This window comes from Podarcis vaucheri (genome assembly GCF_965113315.1).
Source record: "Podarcis vaucheri genome assembly, chromosome: 13".
NCBI lineage: Eukaryota > Metazoa > Chordata > Lepidosauria > Squamata > Lacertidae > Podarcis > Podarcis vaucheri.
In genome coordinates this window covers 15,013,789-15,019,607 of record NC_138751.1, presented here as the reverse complement: position 1 = coordinate 15,019,607, position 5,819 = coordinate 15,013,789, and the positions used below count along the sequence as shown (strand labels likewise).

Sequence of the window (5,819 nt, the reverse complement as noted above, 5' to 3'; positions counted from 1 at the left end):
TGGTTTGAGTGCCGAAAAAGGAGCGACAAGAGAAAGTAGCAATCACACCTGTTGCTCCCTATCGGCCCAAGAGATCATTGTATTCTGAGATAGTATAGCTAGTCGTAGCCGCATCATGGACTCATTCTTGAAATGCTGCCTGTGGGGATTCTAATCACAGCAGAGAAGGTCAGCATGGGGCAGGGAACCAATTGCACATTGCTTTGGGGTGGGTCTAACTACTCTTTGAGCATAGGTTGGAGGCTCAGAAATGCTATCCTGGGCTCCCTTTCAAGATCTGCCTTCAGGAAATTTTCATGTTTAACTAGGTGGCAGTAGCAGCTCTTGCCAACATGCACTGCCCAGTTTAGGCATTCATAGTCGGTGAATCAGATATTTACAGCGGCATCTGTCACTCTGCCCTAGCCCACCCACGCTGGACATAGATGGGGCTTTCCCCTCCCCCCTGCAGCAAGGGCTCATGGGACAGGTTTTCCCCATGAGCCCATAACACAAAGAGGGTATACTGGGCAAAACCTTGCCCAGCATTGTGCTGCAGTCTATGGGCCACAGAGCCTCTGGGAAAAGGCATCCTGTGCTTACTGAGCACAGAATGGGGCTTAAGAGCATGTCAGCAATTTACGAATGAGTGTGTTTCTGGCTCTCAGGCAGATAATTTGCCTTTCTGCTGTCTTACATCAGTTCTACTATAAAGGGGTACACTTGAAATTATGTCTGGCCTGCTGCTAAACAAATAAACAGTGCTAGCCCTCCAAAACTGAAGCCAGTTTTGTGATTTACATGAGTGTCCTGGGAAGCCATTGATGGGAATTAGTGCCCAATACAGAACACATGGTGGATTTCCTTCCAGTAAATATGGTTATGATTGATATGAATCAGTGATTTGGTACTCAGTGCCTTGACTGGTAAGTCCAATCATTTCTGAGACATGACATAAAGTTCCTAACATGAAATTCATCATTTATGGCTGCCATGTGCTGAGTCAACATCTTTATTGAGCTCTCCACCACAACCCCAAGCTCTTGTACCAGATCAACCACCACCAGTTCAGAGCCTAATAGCACACATGTGAAATCAGGATATTTGAATCCAATGTGCATCACTTCACGCTTGCTAATGGTGGATTGCAATTGCCATTTTATTGCCCATTCAACCAATTTGGAGTAATCCTTTGGAAGCTCCTTGCAATCAATCTTCCCGGATACATCAGTTTTCTTTGTATACTTTTCTTTGTATACATAAGTATACCTGAAGGAGCGTCTCCACCCCCATCGTTCTGCCCAGACACTGAGGTCCAGTGCCGAGGGCCTTCTGGTGGTTCCCTCGTTGTGAGAAGCCAAGTTACAGGGAACCAGACAGAGGGCCTTCTCGGTAGTGGCACCCGCTCTGTGGAAAGCCCTCCCACTGGATGTCAAAGAGAAAAACAACTACCAGACTTTTAGAAGACATCTGAAAGCAGCCGTGTTTAGGGAAGCTTTTAATGTTTAATAGAATATTGTATTTTAATATTTTATTGGAAGCAGCCCAGAGTGGCTGGGGAAACCTAGCCAGATGGGCGGGGTATAAATATTAAATTCTTATTCTTATTCTTTGGGTAGTGATTAAAAAAAAACAACAACAACCATAGCGGAGAGGTGGAAAAAAATCAATGTAATATAGTCACTGTCACGGAAGAAAAATGTAGGTTCTCATCCATCCCTTAATTCCTCCCTTGCCCACCCAGCAACACAGGAGATCTTGTGTATACTTAGATTGAGCTTTCTAAATAACCAAGGACTCGGTTTCATGCTTGAATGAAGCCCAGTTTTATTTTAGCAAAGCTGTAAATTCAGGCATGGAAGAAGATAATCCAGAATATGTGCCTGTCACCTTATCAAAACCTAATTAAAAGCTAGCTGGCTAAAAAGTTTCAACAGAAGCCTGGAGAAGGGAAGAGAGCTATATTTAAACAACTGAAGAGCTGTCACATGGAAGATGCAGCAAGTTTGTTTTCTGCTGCTCCAGAGGGTAGAACCCAAACCAATGGATTCAAATTACAAGAAAAGAGGTTCTGGTTAATCATTAGGTAGAACTTTCTGGTAGTAAGAGCTATTTGACAGTGGAACAGACTACCTTGTAAGGTGATGGACAGTCCTTCACTGGAGGCTTTTAAACAGAGGTTGGATGGTCATCTGTCACGGATGCTTTAGTTGAGATTCCTTCATTGTCGAAGATGGACTGGATCCTCAGGGTTCTACAGTTCTATTATTCTATTACTCAAAGCATTAAGGGTTTGGCAAACGCTGGTGAACCCTTCAAATATTGAGCTCTCCCAAGCTTTGCTACATTCTGATACAGATTTATGAATATAGTGTCTGTTTCCTCTCTCTCTCTCTCTCTCCCTCCCTCTCTCTCTCTCTCTCTGTGTGTGTGTGTGTTTTCTCTCTCCTCTCCTCTCTTCTTTTCTGTTCCTTTTTTCCTCCATTCCTTCCTTCCTTCCTTCCTTCCTTCCTTCTTGAACCACCCTGGATAGGCAGGTGGCAGTGGAGGCTGCTTCCCTTGATTTGGAAACTAGTATAATGGAAACTAGCAAGCAAGCTGCAGACTCTTTTGGATCGACACGTTCTGGAGTTTTAAAGAAACACCACTGCCGTTGTTTTAAACACAGAATTAAAGTTGTGTGGTGTGCTGTGCAGAATAAAGAGAAACAGGACACATCAGGAAGGGTGTAATTTGCATAGCACGCAGGAGGGAGCAGCCAAGATGGGGCCCAGCTTTGTAAACTGCTCTGGGTAGATGAGCTTGAAGAGCAATGGCCAAGGCAAAGCAGGATTCTTTCAGCAGCCTGGCCTGTTCCAATTGCTAGGCTTAAGCATGAGAAATGTAGTGGACAGGGAGACCCTTCTTGCAGGTGACCCGGATCCTCTTGATTTTGCTTTTCCCCTTGTACCTGCAGAAGACTCTTCGGAGGCCTTTCCCCCGGGTGCAGATGGTGATCGGGAAGAGGGTCTTGCTGGTCTGGTTCCCATCCAGGATTTTCCCTCTGGAATTGCAGATGGAAGTCAGCTGCTGTTCGCTGGCATGGATGAAGGTGTTGCCTCGCTGGCAGTTCAGGTGTCTCCGTTGCATCATCAGGTTGCAGTAGGTGCTGTCACTCTGCAAGTCAGATTTCGGGTTGTCCTGGTGCCTCTTCATGAAGTCAGTGTAAGATGTAGCCTGGCTCCATGGGAGAAGGGTGGTGGCCATGACGACGAGCAGGAGAAGAAGGGCCCTACGGTGAGGGCTCCTGGGAGACATGGCAGCGTCCTTTTGTGCTGGGTATCTGCAAAGGCAAGCAATAATAAAGCAACACACATGCTAAGCACTATATGCTAAAGCAGGAGTGAGGAACATTTTTTGCCTAGTGTGGACCAGATCCTGAGCAACCCCAGCCAAAGCTGGTCACTTTGACAGGTGGGCAGGGCAGCCCAGCTGTCAGTCACCTGACAATCCCTTTGCCAGGGAGCGCCTTTGCTATCTGCCCCACAACAGATGGGGCACTACTTGTGGGGGAAATGACAGGGCCTTTTTGGCTGTGGAATTGGCCATTGGAAAGATTTCCCCTGCAAGATTTGTTTTTAAAATAGGGTTTTATATTCCATTGTGATCCTTGCCTGACAATAATATACCCATTTTTGGTCTGTCTTTGTGCATCTGTGACCGTTTGGAGAGTGGCAGGTTGTTCCTTTTAAACTTGTGAATTCCAGAAAAGAGATCACAGACATTATATTTTCTGTCAAGGTATTTTTCCACTGAGGATGACAGGAGTGTCCCAAGAAGTCTGTGTGACCATTATGATCACCACATTGAACTGTCACCAAGCTGTTGTCATCTTGTGTGTCTCCTAAACCTACAGTATACTAGCTGACTCGTTTGTATAAAATGTTATTTTGTCGAAAGGCTGTGGGATGGAGGTTCCCCATCAGTGCACTAAAGGAAGTTGCCTTAGACCAAACGAGACCATCAGTCCATCTAGTTCAGTTCTGTCCACACTGACTAGTAACTGAACTCCAGTGCTTCAGGCAGGAGACTAAGCACAGTTCCTTGAAGCACATGCTCTTGCATTGAGCTATGGCTCATGCTAGAAAGACAGGAAGGGGATGAGCCGAGGCTGCAGAGTGGGCATCCTAACCCCATCCTGGCAAATGTCATATTGTCGCTGCTGAGAGACCACTGCTGCCATGTCCCTCTCACCCCATTGCTGTCTCTATCATCCCTCTCCATTTCCAATCCCCTCAAAGCACAGCAGAAACATGGACTATTTACTCCTAACTAAATTGCTGGTGAATTTTATTTTATTTATTTTATTTTATTTTATTAACCTACAAATTGCTGTGGAAATGTGGAGAACTAAATTTAAGGTTAAAAAAATAAGAAACGGAGAGAAGCAATACTGACAGATCCATCCATCTTTATGTCTTAACATTCATTCACTGCCCTTTCATAGTCACATTTATAGTGCCTAAACTTGCAGTATCCTTCCCTGTAAATTTGCAATATTCTTGTGGGTCCCTTGAGGATCCTGGTGATTCGGAATATGAATGCCTGCATAAGCGTTGCTAGTTTTATTCCTGGCAGGAACACCGAACCTTTAATGTGTGGAAATTTAGCAGGTGACAAGCTTCCTTGCGTGGGGATAATGTGCTGGAAAGAACTTGACTTACTAGATTTTGGCTGGTCATGCTGTGAAGAAATGAATTTTCCAGCAATAAAAAGGTGAGCATACTAAACCAGAAGGGCTACCTTTTTAGGGACTGAGTAATTCATACAAAACAATATTTGCATCTAGTGACAAGTGAGCTTCCACAGGCTCAGTTCAGAGTGACTGAGGTGATTAAGCAGGACTATTTCTGTGAAAACATTAGGAAATAGCTTGGCTTAATCCAAGGCAAGCCAAATCAGCTCAGACCTTTTAATGTCCCTATTTTATATTTCAAACCAGATGACTCGAGTCCTTTGACATCTTCAGTTGTGTTTCACCTCTGAGCACTACTCATGGGCAGAAACCAGGAGTTCTGGCTAGAGGGACACATGTGCATCTAAATCTAAAGGGCTTTCTCAGTCACACAGACTCATCCATTCCATTCCTAAACTCCATGCATCACTGATGGTTGTAGCCTTCTGGGGAAACGAGGCACGATCCATTACTGCAAACTTACCCAACCTGTCAAGCGTCTGCCTTTTTGGCTTCCTCCTAGATGAATGAATGCAGGTGTCAACAGGGCTGAGGACTCCAGCAGGAACAACCTTCCTCTCCTCAGAGTTCCTGTTATATAGAGCTTGCAAGCCTGTTGTCATATGAAGAAGTTTAAGCTGTCCTATGAGTTCCCTGTTTAAGTAATCCTGCACATAGCAACTTTCTGGCAGAAGGTTGCTGAGTTATATAGCATGAAATTAGGTGGACAACCTACACCGCCATCTTTGGAAACGAATGTGTTCAGCCCTTCTTCATTATGATTAGTGCCTGACTTCAGGCAATCACCACCAGGATTTAGACCCAGGATCTGTTTTCCTGGGAAGCCCATAAGCATGACTAAAATGCTTCTGGCACAATGGAACACCATGACAGAAACCAGAGCACATAAAAATGCCATTTACCTTCCCACTGCATTGGTACATATTTATCTACTTGCACTGGTGTGCTTTCAAACTGCTATGTTGGCACACGGGTGGTGCTGTGGTCTAAACCACTGAGCCTCTTGAGCTTGCCGATCAGAGGGTTGGCGGTTTGAATCCCTGCTCTGTCCCAGCTCCTGCCAACATAGCAGTTTGAAGCCTAGCTGGCCACATGACCTGTAAAG

General features: G+C 45.1%; 1 pseudogene across 1 annotated transcript; it reads right to left on the bottom strand.

Moving 5' to 3' along the window:
• Nucleotides 1–1,789: 1,789 nt before the first annotated feature.
• LOC309517169 (ribonuclease pseudogene) lies at nt 1,790–5,578 on the bottom strand (annotated as a pseudogene). The gene is made up of 2 exons (XR_014224600.1): nt 5,178–5,578; nt 1,790–3,301 (listed from the first exon to the last, which is right to left on the bottom strand). The product of XR_014224600.1 is annotated as a ribonuclease pseudogene (transcript).
• Nucleotides 5,579–5,819: the final 241 nt, after the last annotated feature.